We start from the raw sequence: 14232 nt of genomic DNA on the forward strand, positions 1-14232 counted from the left end.
GTTCCACTTCGCGATTTCAACGTGGACGTTTCGTCGCAGCCGAAGCCAAAGTGCCGCTTGAGAAACTCCCGCCGAAAGCGGGTGTTGGCCCCGGCGAACGCGTTCCCGCCATTGCCACGTTGACGCTGCGCTTCCCGCAACGCCGCCTCCTCGGCTCGCCTTTGTCGCATGCGTTCGATATCTCGAGTTAGCTCGGCGTCGTGGTTAGCAGCATCCGCCCGTCATTGGCGCTTGCGTTCCACTTCGCGATTTCAACGTGGACGTTTCGTCGCAGCCGAAGCCAAAGTGCCGCTTGAGAAACTCCCGCCGAAAGCGGGTGTTGGCCCCGGCGACCGCGTTCCCGCCATTGCCACGTTGACGCTGCGCTTCCCGCAACGCCGCCTCCTCGGCTCGCCTTTGTCGCATGCGTTCGATATCTCGAGTTAGCTCGGCGTCGTGGTTAGCAGCATCCGCCCGTCATTGGCGCTTGCGTTCCACTTCGCGATTTCAACGTGGACGTTTCGTCGCAGCCGAAGCCAAAGTGCCGCTTGAGAAACTCCCGCCGAAAGCGGGTGTTGGCCCCGGCGAACGCGTTCCCGCCATTGCCACGTTGACGCTGCGCTTCCCGCAACGCCGCCTCCTCGGCTCGCCTTTGTCGCATGCGTTCGATATCTCGAGTTAGCTCGGCGTCGTGGTTAGCAGCATCCGCCCGTCATTGGCGCTTGCGTTCCACTTCGCGATTTCAACGTGGACGTTTCGTCGCAGCCGAAGCCAAAGTGCCGCTTGAGAAACTCCCGCCGAAAGCGGGTGTTGGCCCCGGCGAACGCGTTCCCGCCATTGCCACGTTGACGCTGCGCTTCCCGCAACGCCGCCTCCTCGGCTCGCCTTTGTCGCATGCGTTCGATATCTCGAGTTAGCTCGGCGTCGTGGTTAGCAGCATCCGCCCGTCATTGGCGCTTGCGTTCCACTTCGCGATTTCAACGTGGACGTTTCGTCGCAGCCGAAGCCAAAGTGCCGCTTGAGAAACTCCCGCCGAAAGCGGGTGTTGGCCCCGGCGAACGCGTTCCCGCCATTGCCACGTTGACGCTGCGCTTCCCGCAACGCCGCCTCCTCGGCTCGCCTTTGTCGCATGCGTTCGATATCTCGAGTTAGCTCGGCGTCGTGGTTAGCAGCATCCGCCCGTCATTGGCGCTTGCGTTCCACTTCGCGATTTCAACGTGGACGTTTCGTCGCAGCCGAAGCCAAAGTGCCGCTTGAGAAACTCCCGCCGAAAGCGGGTGTTGGCCCCGGCGAACGCGTTCCCGCCATTGCCACGTTGACGCTGCGCTTCCCGCAACGCCGCCTCCTCGGCTCGCCTTTGTCGCATGCGTTCGATATCTCGAGTTAGCTCGGCGTCGTGGTTAGCAGCATCCGCCCGTCATTGGCGCTTGCGTTCCACTTCGCGATTTCAACGTGGACGTTTCGTCGCAGCCGAAGCCAAAGTGCCGCTTGAGAAACTCCCGCCGAAAGCGGGTGTTGGCCCCGGCGAACGCGTTCCCGCCATTGCCACGTTGACGCTGCGCTTCCCGCAACGCCGCCTCCTCGGCTCGCCTTTGTCGCATGCGTTCGATATCTCGAGTTAGCTCGGCGTCGTGGTTAGCAGCATCCGCCCGTCATTGGCGCTTGCGTTCCACTTCGCGATTTCAACGTGGACGTTTCGTCGCAGCCGAAGCCAAAGTGCCGCTTGAGAAACTCCCGCCGAAAGCGGGTGTTGGCCCCGGCGAACGCGTTCCCGCCATTGCCACGTTGACGCTGCGCTTCCCGCAACGCCGCCTCCTCGGCTCGCCTTTGTCGCATGCGTTCGATATCTCGAGTTAGCTCGGCGTCGTGGTTAGCAGCATCCGCCCGTCATTGGCGCTTGCGTTCCACTTCGCGATTTCAACGTGGACGTTTCGTCGCAGCCGAAGCCAAAGTGCCGCTTGAGAAACTCCCGCCGAAAGCGGGTGTTGGCCCCGGCGAACGCGTTCCCGCCATTGCCACGTTGACGCTGCGCTTCCCGCAACGCCGCCTCCTCGGCTCGCCTTTGTCGCATGCGTTCGATATCTCGAGTTAGCTCGGCGTCGTGGTTAGCAGCATCCGCCCGTCATTGGCGCTTGCGTTCCACTTCGCGATTTCAACGTGGACGTTTCGTCGCAGCCGAAGCCAAAGTGCCGCTTGAGAAACTCCCGCCGAAAGCGGGTGTTGGCCCCGGCGAACGCGTTCCCGCCATTGCCACGTTGACGCTGCGCTTCCCGCAACGCCGCCTCCTCGGCTCGCCTTTGTCGCATGCGTTCGATATCTCGAGTTAGCTCGGCGTCGTGGTTAGCAGCATCCGCCCGTCATTGGCGCTTGCGTTCCACTTCGCGATTTCAACGTGGACGTTTCGTCGCAGCCGAAGCCAAAGTGCCGCTTGAGAAACTCCCGCCGAAAGCGGGTGTTGGCCCCGGCGAACGCGTTCCCGCCATTGCCACGTTGACGCTGCGCTTCCCGCAACGCCGCCTCCTCGGCTCGCCTTTGTCGCATGCGTTCGATATCTCGAGTTAGCTCGGCGTCGTGGTTAGCAGCATCCGCCCGTCATTGGCGCTTGCGTTCCACTTCGCGATTTCAACGTGGACGTTTCGTCGCAGCCGAAGCCAAAGTGCCGCTTGAGAAACTCCCGCCGAAAGCGGGTGTTGGCCCCGGCGAACGCGTTCCCGCCATTGCCACGTTGACGCTGCGCTTCCCGCAACGCCGCCTCCTCGGCTCGCCTTTGTCGCATGCGTTCGATATCTCGAGTTAGCTCGGCGTCGTGGTTAGCAGCATCCGCCCGTCATTGGCGCTTGCGTTCCACTTCGCGATTTCAACGTGGACGTTTCGTCGCAGCCGAAGCCAAAGTGCCGCTTGAGAAACTCCCGCCGAAAGCGGGTGTTGGCCCCGGCGAACGCGTTCCCGCCATTGCCACGTTGACGCTGCGCTTCCCGCAACGCCGCCTCCTCGGCTCGCCTTTGTCGCATGCGTTCGATATCTCGAGTTAGCTCGGCGTCGTGGTTAGCAGCATCCGCCCGTCATTGGCGCTTGCGTTCCACTTCGCGATTTCAACGTGGACGTTTCGTCGCAGCCGAAGCCAAAGTGCCGCTTGAGAAACTCCCGCCGAAAGCGGGTGTTGGCCCCGGCGAACGCGTTCCCGCCATTGCCACGTTGACGCTGCGCTTCCCGCAACGCCGCCTCCTCGGCTCGCCTTTGTCGCATGCGTTCGATATCTCGAGTTAGCTCGGCGTCGTGGTTAGCAGCATCCGCCCGTCATTGGCGCTTGCGTTCCACTTCGCGATTTCAACGTGGACGTTTCGTCGCAGCCGAAGCCAAAGTGCCGCTTGAGAAACTCCCGCCGAAAGCGGGTGTTGGCCCCGGCGAACGCGTTCCCGCCATTGCCACGTTGACGCTGCGCTTCCCGCAACGCCGCCTCCTCGGCTCGCCTTTGTCGCATGCGTTCGATATCTCGAGTTAGCTCGGCGTCGTGGTTAGCAGCATCCGCCCGTCATTGGCGCTTGCGTTCCACTTCGCGATTTCAACGTGGACGTTTCGTCGCAGCCGAAGCCAAAGTGCCGCTTGAGAAACTCCCGCCGAAAGCGGGTGTTGGCCCCGGCGAACGCGTTCCCGCCATTGCCACGTTGACGCTGCGCTTCCCGCAACGCCGCCTCCTCGGCTCGCCTTTGTCGCATGCGTTCGATATCTCGAGTTAGCTCGGCGTCGTGGTTAGCAGCATCCGCCCGTCATTGGCGCTTGCGTTCCACTTCGCGATTTCAACGTGGACGTTTCGTCGCAGCCGAAGCCAAAGTGCCGCTTGAGAAACTCCCGCCGAAAGCGGGTGTTGGCCCCGGCGAACGCGTTCCCGCCATTGCCACGTTGACGCTGCGCTTCCCGCAACGCCGCCTCCTCGGCTCGCCTTTGTCGCATGCGTTCGATATCTCGAGTTAGCTCGGCGTCGTGGTTAGCAGCATCCGCCCGTCATTGGCGCTTGCGTTCCACTTCGCGATTTCAACGTGGACGTTTCGTCGCAGCCGAAGCCAAAGTGCCGCTTGAGAAACTCCCGCCGAAAGCGGGTGTTGGCCCCGGCGAACGCGTTCCCGCCATTGCCACGTTGACGCTGCGCTTCCCGCAACGCCGCCTCCTCGGCTCGCCTTTGTCGCATGCGTTCGATATCTCGAGTTAGCTCGGCGTCGTGGTTAGCAGCATCCGCCCGTCATTGGCGCTTGCGTTCCACTTCGCGATTTCAACGTGGACGTTTCGTCGCAGCCGAAGCCAAAGTGCCGCTTGAGAAACTCCCGCCGAAAGCGGGTGTTGGCCCCGGCGAACGCGTTCCCGCCATTGCCACGTTGACGCTGCGCTTCCCGCAACGCCGCCTCCTCGGCTCGCCTTTGTCGCATGCGTTCGATATCTCGAGTTAGCTCGGCGTCGTGGTTAGCAGCATCCGCCCGTCATTGGCGCTTGCGTTCCACTTCGCGATTTCAACGTGGACGTTTCGTCGCAGCCGAAGCCAAAGTGCCGCTTGAGAAACTCCCACCGAAAGCGGGTGTTGGCCCCGGCGAACGCGTTCCCGCCATTGCCACGTTGACGCTGCGCTTCCCGCAACGCCGCCTCCTCGGCTCGCCTTTGTCGCATGCGTTCGATATCTCGAGTTAGCTCGGCGTCGTGGTTAGCAGCATCCGCCCGTCATTGGCGCTTGCGTTCCACTTCGCGATTTCAACGTGGACGTTTCGTCGCAGCCGAAGCCAAAGTGCCGCTTGAGAAACTCCCGCCGAAAGCGGGTGTTGGCCCCGGCGAACGCGTTCCCGCCATTGCCACGTTGACGCTGCGCTTCCCGCAACGCCGCCTCCTCGGCTCGCCTTTGTCGTATGCGTTCGATATCTCGAGTTAGCTCGGCGTCGTGGTTAGCAGCATCCGCCCGTCATTGGCGCTTGCGTTCCACTTCGCGATTTCAACGTGGACGTTTCGTCGCAGCCGAAGCCAAAGTGCCGCTTGAGAAACTCCCGCCGAAAGCGGGTGTTGGCCCCGGCGAACGCGTTCCCGCCATTGCCACGTTGACGCTGCGCTTCCCGCAACGCCGCCTCCTCGGCTCGCCTTTGTCGCATGCGTTCGATATCTCGAGTTAGCTCGGCGTCATGGCTAGCAGCATCCAAGGAGGTTTAAAAAATCACAGCATATCCACGAAGTGAATGATGATGAGTGGGTGAAGCACCGGGGGATCATTCGGGTAAACCACAGCTACGGACGAGAGATAAAGAGAGCGCGCGTCGGGAACGAGAGAGAAAATTACACCATCTTCCCGTAGGGGAACCCTGAGTAGTATGCGAAGCAGCCATGGGGTCGACTCAAGGTAGTTTTATCAGCTGTATAAACTTGGACATGCAGCAGCACGAGCAACGCGCAGAACTGTTGTCGACGCCGTCGGCGTTTTGCCCGCGTTCGCACCGAACGCGCGCAAAGTGGAACCGTAACCGGAACGCCATCTAGTGAACACTTCATAAAACTACAGGTGGCTACATACTACTACTACTACTACTACTACTACTACTACTACTACTACTACTACTACTACTACTACTACTACAGAGGAGGGAACGACCCACACCCTAAGGAGCTTCGCCCCTAAAAATAGTGAGCGGCGCTCGCTATTGTTTATCAGCAGGGGTGAAGCCAGCACTTGCCCTGACTTCACCTCTGAAAGAGGGCCGCGCAAACCTTAAGTGATTTTGTTGTAAACGCTAGGGTTATTGTAAAATAAAAGGTCGTTGTTTCTAGCTAAAATATTATATTTGGCTGAGTGCTGATATCAAGACCTTTTAAAAATGTATCACGGCATTCAGCTTTCCTCCTAAAACCTGTAAAACAAAGGTATACATTCAATAGGATCTTTACAGCGAAATTAACCATCTTAAGCATGAAGGAGGCAAAAAGAAGACGTTTCCTATCTTCCACTATTCTTTGATGTTTCTTCGTGCCCCTGAGTAAGATGGCGGTGGCCTGGCTTCACTTTTGAAGCAGCATTTCCACTACAGAAGTTTTTCACTACAGAAGGTTATAAATATCTGCCGTTCTGACATTTCCCTTGCAGTCCCGACAAGTTTCACCCCTCACCTAAGAACACTGGTTCTGTATAAGCCTTGAGGCAGAGCTCCTCCACTGGCATTAATCAATCCTCTCGCTTTGCTTTCAAGCGGGGTGATTACGTTGGCTTGTACGATTTCTTGTCCGACACCGATTGGTCACTGGTCACAGATAAAACCAATGTCGATGACCAAATAGATCAGTTTACTAAGCTTGTTTTGAGCAGTATGCGCAAATACATTCCTCAGTATAGTCCTAAGCGCTTTAAATATCCCCACTGGTTCTCATCTGAACTTATCACTGCCCTAAAGTATATATAATGATCGCGCGCACCGTAGATCGAAAAGGCCTGCATGTGCTTAACAAGTGGAGAGAGGAATTCCGCTTTTTTCGGACTCTCTGTAAAGGCCTCTATAAGCGGGATCATTACTCATACATTGAATTCTTGGAGAAGAGTGCCTCCGACCGGCCGGCGGCATTTTGGAAGTATATCCGCAAGCGCTCTAGTAATCACGGAGGGTGTTTTCCCCTGCTCGACTCTAGAGGAGTAGAAGTCCAAGCAGTCGCGGATTGTTTTGATGCCCATTTCTCTTCCTTATATAAACCTTCAGGTGTCAACGCTGGTATCAATAAGCAGCACACAACGACTCCTACATCTAGTCCTGTGTTTGATGAAAAGCTGATCAGCGAATGCGTTAAGCGCTTGAAGCCTTCCCTATATCCTGCGGCCCTGATGGCATCCCCTCCGCAATTTTAAAAGCTTACGACAGTATATTTGCCCCAGTACTGACATCTATATTTAATAACTCAGCGAATACTTCCACTTTCCCTCGTATTTCGAAAACTGCTCGTGTTTTTTCCTGTATTTAAGTCTGGCTGTAAAACCGATATCTCAAATTATCGTCCAATTTCTCTTCTCTGCGCCACGTCTAAGAATTTTTAGCTTGCTCTTCACAACGTATTGTATTTTACTGTGAAGAACGCATTGATCCCGAATCAGCATGGATTCCTCACCGGCCGCTCCACTGTCTCAAATCTCACAAGTTTCATGACACAGGCCTCGTCGCCGGTACTTCAAAGGGGACACCATTTATTGTGACCTCAGCAAAGCTTTTGATGTGGTCAGCCACTCACTGCTTCTGATCAAGCTTACACTCTTTGGTGTTCAATCGTCAATAGTAAATCTTTTGCGGAGTTATCTTATTGACAGATCGTGTTAAATTAACGTCAATGGCCAAACGTCTTCTTCTTACGTGGCTGTATCGTTTGGACGGAATCCAAGAATGAAAGAACGTTTATTCAGGAAACACCCAGGGTATATATAGTCAACGGCATTCACAGGCACGTGTTGCCGTAATCTTCGTGCTGTCAATCAGTTCCAGCTGAAACGTGCGGCGCATGCGTAGTCTGCACGATACAGTGGCGACTGGCGGCGTCCCTCAGGGTTAAGTATTGGGACCACTCCTTTTCTTAATTTTTATTAATGACGTTCTATCCGCCATTCGGCATTCTTCATTCCTTCTATATGCCGATGACATAAAGATTTTTAAGGCAATTCACGCTGTTGATGACTGTCGCATCCTGCAGTCTGACCTGCTTTCTTTTACTAAATGGTGCACAAATATTAACCTAACCTTGAATGCTGTTAAGACAAAAGTCATGACTTTCACCCGCAAAACAGCAAGCATTTCTTTTTCTTATTCTGTAGATTCTGTACCATTGTGTAGGGTCCGTAAGATCAATGACCTCGGTGAACTTTTTGATACAACCTTACACTTTCCAGCTCACACTAAACGCGTTGCAATGCGGGGTATGCGCAATCTTGGCTCTGTTTGCAGACTATCGTGAAAATCCAATTCTTCTACCGTTCCGCAAATTGTACACAACAATCTGTCTTCCTCAACTCGAATACGCGTCGGTCGTCTGGAAGGGCATATCTAGATCCAACAGTGACATTATATACCGGGTCCAGAAAAAGCTTCTAAGCATATATCATCACCGCTTTGCTAACACGGACTCTGGGCCCTGCTCTAACACTGTTGGATTATCGCCATTGCCCTTACTTCGCTGCGGACGTAATCGCGCTGACCTGCTTTTCCTTTTCAAACTCCTTCACGGTATCCTCATGTGCCCCGAACTCCTCAGTTGTATCATGTTTCGTATTCCGCGTAAGATCACCAGAGAACATAGACCTTTCCATGTTGCTGCCTGTCACCACTAACACTGAACTGGCCACAGAATACAATCTTTATAACGCCCACTTCTATGGACCTTGATATTTTTCGCAACTCACTGTCATTATTCTGTTCTGAGCTTTGCGTTGTTGTCTCTTAGTTTCACATATTGTTTCACAACTTCCCTTCTCCTCCTTTTTCTTATGTATGCATTTTGCGCCTTGTTACACGTATGTAGACTTTTCTTCTCAAGATTGTTGTTTGCTATTCATTGTTTCTTTTACTGATATTCTTCTGCTGTATTTCTTTTCCATGTATACGTGTGCCAGTACTTAGACCTCATGGTTGTTCCTTGGCACGATAAATAAATTATTGATTGATTGATTGATTGATTGATTGATTGATTGATTATGATTAATGGCGGTGACATTAATGAATCTTCTCGCTTTGCTTTCAAACGTGGTGATTATGTTGGTTTATATAATTTCTTGTCCACCACGGATTAGTCATCGCTCACAGACAAAGCCAATGTTGATGGCCAATTAGTTCAGATTACGGAGCTTCTTTTGAGCAGCATGCGCAAATACATTCCTCAGTATAGTCTTAAACGCTCTAAATAACCACATTGGTTCTAATCTGAACTTATAACTGCCGTAAAGCATAAAGATCGCGCGCACTGTAAATCCAGAAGTCCTGTGTCTAATGAGTGGAGAGAAGAATTCCGATTTTTTCTAACTCCCTGCAAATACCCCTATAAGTGGGATCACGACTCGTATTGCATTCTTGGAAAATAGCGCCTCCGACCGGCCGGCAGAATTTCGGAAGTACATCCATAAGCGCTCTAGTAAACGTGGAAACTATTTTCGCCTGCTTGACACTAGAGGAGTGGAAGTCCAAGCAGTCGCGGATTGTTTTGCTGCCCATTTCTCATCCTTATATACTGCTTCAGATTTCAACACTCGTGTCAATCAGCAGCACACGACGGTTGCTACATCTAGTGCTGTGTTTTTTTTTTTATGAAAAGCTGATCAGCGAATACCTTAAGTGCTTGAAGCCTTCCTTATCCTGCGGCCCTGATAGGCACCCATTCCGCATTTGTAAAAGCTTACAGCAGTATATTTGCCCCAGTATTGACATCTGCATTTAATAACGCTCTGAATACTTCCACTTTCCCTCACATGTGGAAAACTGCTCGTGTTTTTGCTGTATTTAAGTCTGGCTGTAAAACCAATGTTTCGAATTATCGCCCAATTTCTCTTCTCTGTGCTACGTCTAAGATTTTTGAGCTCGCTCTTCACAACGTATTGCCATTTACTGTGAAGAAATCATTCGCTCTGACTCAGCGTGGATTACTCACCGGCCGCTTTTCAAACTCCTTCACAGTATCCTCATGTGCCCCGAACTCCTAAGTTGTATCATGTTTCGTATTCCGCGCAAGATCACCAGAGAACATAGACATTTCCATGTTTCTGCCTGTCATCACCAACATTCAACCGTTCACAGAATACAGAGTCTTTATAGTGCTTATTTCCATGATCGTGATATTTTTCACAAGTCGCTGTCATTGTTGTTTTCTGAGCTTTGCATTGTTGTGTCATAGTCTCACATACTAATTGTTCAACTGCCCTTCTCCTTTTGCTTTTCTATTCACCTTGCATCTTTTTGTAAGTACACTCTTCCTTTCAAGATTGTTATTTTTATTAATTCTTTTCTTGCTTATATTCCCCTGCTGTTTTTTTTTTTGTTCTATTTTTGTTTTCTAATGTATGCTTGCGCCAGCACTTAGACCGCGTGGTTGTTCCTGGGCACGGTAAATGATTGATTGATTGATTGATTGATTGATTGATTGATTGATCTAGCGCGCGCGTACATTAGCACTCACACTAGAGGGAAAAAAAGACGCAACAAGGAACGCGTGTCACTGCGCATAAAATCGTCCTTAATATTTTGAGGGATGTCGGTGCTAAATAGGTTTGGAGGTGATTCAACCTCTTGTTGAAGTCGATCAAAGACAATATCTTCTTGATCAAGTTGAGGGTGTCAATGGGGCGTAATCACTGCTCACTGCACTCTATGCGTCACCGCTTGTGTAAAGGGAGCGAGAGGAACGTCCAAAGCCCCGAATTTCTTGACTGCTCAACGTTCGGGATCGGCTGACATTTTTAGGCCAGTCGTACCCACGGGAATGGTCCACACTTCTAGACTGCACTTTTTTCGGGATAGGCTCGCGTTTTTGTATTGCACATACCCACGGGAAAGGCCCGCATTTTTAGACCGCAAATCTTCGGGATCGGCCCACATTTTTAGACTGCACATACGCACAGAAACGGTCCACATTTTGGGCTGCACTATTGTCGAAATGGACCTACATTTTATACTGCACAATCTTAGGGATTGGCCACATCTTTAGGCGATTCATACCCACGGGGACGGTCCACACTTTTAGACTGCACTTTTTTCGGGATAGGCGCACATTTTCATATTGCACATACCCACGGGAACAACCCACATTTTTATACTGCACATACGCACAGAAATGGCCCACATTTTGGACTGCACTATCGTCGAAATCGACCCACGTTTTATACTGCACAATCTTGGGTATCGGCCCATATTTTTGATGGCACATACGCGTGGAATTGGCCACATTGTTTGACTAGACTATTTTCGAATTCAGCCCACATTTCAGGCGGCACATATTCACTGAACGGCCCGCATTTTTAGACTGCGCAATCGTCGGGATCGGCTCAATGTTTAGACAGCTCATACCGACAGAACGGCTCACACTTTCAGATTGACTATCATCGAAATGGACCCACATGTCTAGCTGCGCACATCGGTGGTAAAGGCCCAGATTTCTAGACAGCACCACCTTTGGCACCGGCCCACATTTTTAGACTGCACTAGCTTCAAAATTGACCCACATTTTTGGACTGCAAACACGCGCGGGAACGACCCAATTATTTAGACCACTCATACCAACGAGAATGGTCCACACTTTTAGACTGTACTATCTTCGGGATCGGCTCACATTTTTAGACTGCACATACCCACAAGAACGGCCCACACTTTTAGACTGCACTGTCTTCGGGATCGATGCACATTTTTAGGCTGCGCATACCCACGGGAACGACCAACATTATTAGACAGCACTACCTTCAGGTTTGGCCCACGTTTTTAAATTGAACATAACACAGGGGAACTGCCCACATTTTAGACTGCGCTTACGCACGGGAACGGGCCATGCGTTTAGACTACACTATCTTCGAAATCGGCCCACATATTTAGACTACACATATTCAGTGGACCGACCCACATTTTTAGGCTGCGCATGCTCTCAGGAACGGTTTTAGACTGCACTACGTTCGAGACCGGCCGACAGAAATGGCCAGAAAAGGACATACTCGATACCAAATAACGGGAGCAATTCGCCAAGGAACACACTGTCTTTAAAGATCACTTAACTGCAATGAAAGGGGTCCTTTCAAGGTCATGGTCCAAGTATGGTTTCCCAGAGCCCATCTATGGGCGTATACTGCATACTCGAGGTTTTACTTTTGCATACTCCATTGGAGCCTGCGTAGTATTTACGCTGTCAAGCTCTTAAACCATTGATTGTAGCATACATGGACTGCGGAACTGCAAAAGCTCATTGAGATCAGGACATTTAGCACGGATTTCTCTGTGAAGGTACTTTTTCTATTTTCATTTTTTTTTCACGCTTCACTCGGCTCGTCATAATACGACATTGCCATATCGTCTGCATCAATAACATTTATCACAGTATTCGCATGAAATTTTTAGCAGCTGCGTGATGCTATCAGCTTCTTCTTTGCGCACCGGTCATTGTGTTATGAAGGCGAGGTACATCGGGTATAAAGCACTGCTACAAACTACATAGCGTTTTTTTTTTATGTTTATACGATTGGGAGAGATCTGGTCTTGCGAAGGTTGCCTTTCTATTTTGTATCTCAAACGTGGTCACATGTGTATGTACCATGCAAAATTCTTTATCCTAAATTCTCTGAACAGAACATACAATATGTTTGGGTGCAGAATTGCCACACCTTTGCTTTAAGATCATCCGGAATATCAAATTGGGAATTCCGTCATCGAATCTTTTCCATATATCCAACGCGAGAGCGTGAGGTTGTGTAAATAGCCCTACATTATCATCATCGTTGTCATCATCATCATCAGCCTATATTTATGTCCACTGCAGGACGAAATCCTCTCATTACGATCTCCAATTAACCCTGTCTTGGGCTAGCTCATTCCAATTTCCACCTGCAAATTTCCTAATTTCGTCATCCCACCTAGTATTCTGCCATCTTCGACTGCGCTTCCCTTCTCTTGGTACCAAAGCTGTAACTCTAATGGTGCACCGGTTATCTACCCTACGCATTACACGATCTGCCCAGCTCCATTTCTTACTGTTAACGAGAATATCTGCAATGCCCGTTTGCTCTCTGATCCACACCGCTCTCTGCCTGTGTCTTAACGTTAGGCCTAACATTTTTCGTTCCGTCGCTCTTTGTGCGGTCCTTAACTTGTTCTCGAGCTTCTTTGTTAACCTCCAAGTTTATGAATCATATGTTAGCACCGTTAGGATGAAATGATTGTGCACTTTTCTTTTTAACGACAGGGGTAAGCTCCCAGTCAGGATTTGGCAATGCCTGCCGTATGCACTCCAGCCTAATTTTATTCTTCTGTAAGTTCTGTAAATAGTTCTACAGGCAACCCCAATAAGCGTGACGGCTCGTCACATGCTTGCTTCAAACATCAATCTTCAAGCAAAAAATCTGAAACAATAATACGCTCAAATTACAATATGGTATTCATTCATTCTTCAAATAGTTTTAGCACAACTGCCAACGTTTTAAATTTACGACAGAAAATGCCACCTGACAGGGTTCAAGAGAGGTGCATGTCGCTATTTACTCATGTTCCAGATAAAGTTTATCAACAATAAAAGATTGCTGCCCAGCCTAAATTATGGCAAAACGAATATATGTATGCGCATAACTCTTTGCTTAATTGAATCCGGCAATACCAGCGAAACCTGCTTCCTAACTTCACTATGTTGACATGTGTCTTACGTATACGATAACCGACGGGTGACATCCGTTAGGACTGATCATGCAAATAAAACACTCCGCTATTTCTGAACGTTGTCTGAGAACTGTATTTGACATGAAATCCGACGGCCGGATGTTCTTTTTTTTTCTATTTTTTTTTTTTTTTTACTTTTGGGGGGAGGGCTATTTAAGCCCGCAGTCTCACGTTTATAACTTTCGTGCTAGGATGTCTTTGGATATGTGGGAAACGTTTGACGACAGAATTGTGAAGTTGATATTCCGTATGCTTTGAAAGCAGACGTATGACAATTCTGCACCCAAACATCTTGTCCCTTCTCTCGTCCATAGAGTTTAGGACAAAGACTTTTGCGCGCAGTGAAATTGGATGACACTGTCACAAGGTGCTTTGCATAAAGGACACACGCGACAGCAGTTTTTTTGCGCCTTATTGATTTTCTTTGGGGCAATTATTCGCATATTCGTTATAACCCTAGCAATGTGCCTGCAAGAAACTATATATTTCTGACTCACGCAGAGTGCTTTTTTTTTCTGATATGTCTCATTAAATCTTCAAAATTTAAGTAAACTGATAAGATAGGCGGTGGCGTTCTTATTTAGTAAGTGTTAACAAAAACTGATGATGCCCCTTACACCGAGCGCTCACATCATAACGCGCAGCTTTCTTCGTAACGGCTCGAAACACAAATGAAAAATAACTGCGAATTTACAAAGGTTCATTTGCCTCGTGCATGTTTACCAAAAATCTCGGCTGCTTCCTTCGAAGGAAGTTTTAGCTATTGCTTTTTATATTCATATTTGAATGCATATGTGAAACGTAGGGACGCTCTCATATGTAAACCCAGAACTTATTTGTGTGTGTTTGTTAAACTTAAAGGAAG

The 14232-nt window shown here is 50.2% G+C and overlaps 1 protein-coding gene across 2 annotated transcripts in view; it reads right to left on the bottom strand.

Annotated features, from left to right (window-relative positions):
* LOC119456500 (glutamate decarboxylase) overlaps positions 1 to 14232 on the bottom strand; it is a 135363-nt gene that overhangs the window by 100574 nt on the left and 20557 nt on the right. The gene's annotated exons all lie outside the window — the stretch shown is intronic.

The sequence above is a fragment of the Dermacentor silvarum genome, chromosome 6 (genome assembly GCF_013339745.2).
Source record: "Dermacentor silvarum isolate Dsil-2018 chromosome 6, BIME_Dsil_1.4, whole genome shotgun sequence".
NCBI classification, from domain to species: domain Eukaryota; kingdom Metazoa; phylum Arthropoda; class Arachnida; order Ixodida; family Ixodidae; genus Dermacentor; species Dermacentor silvarum.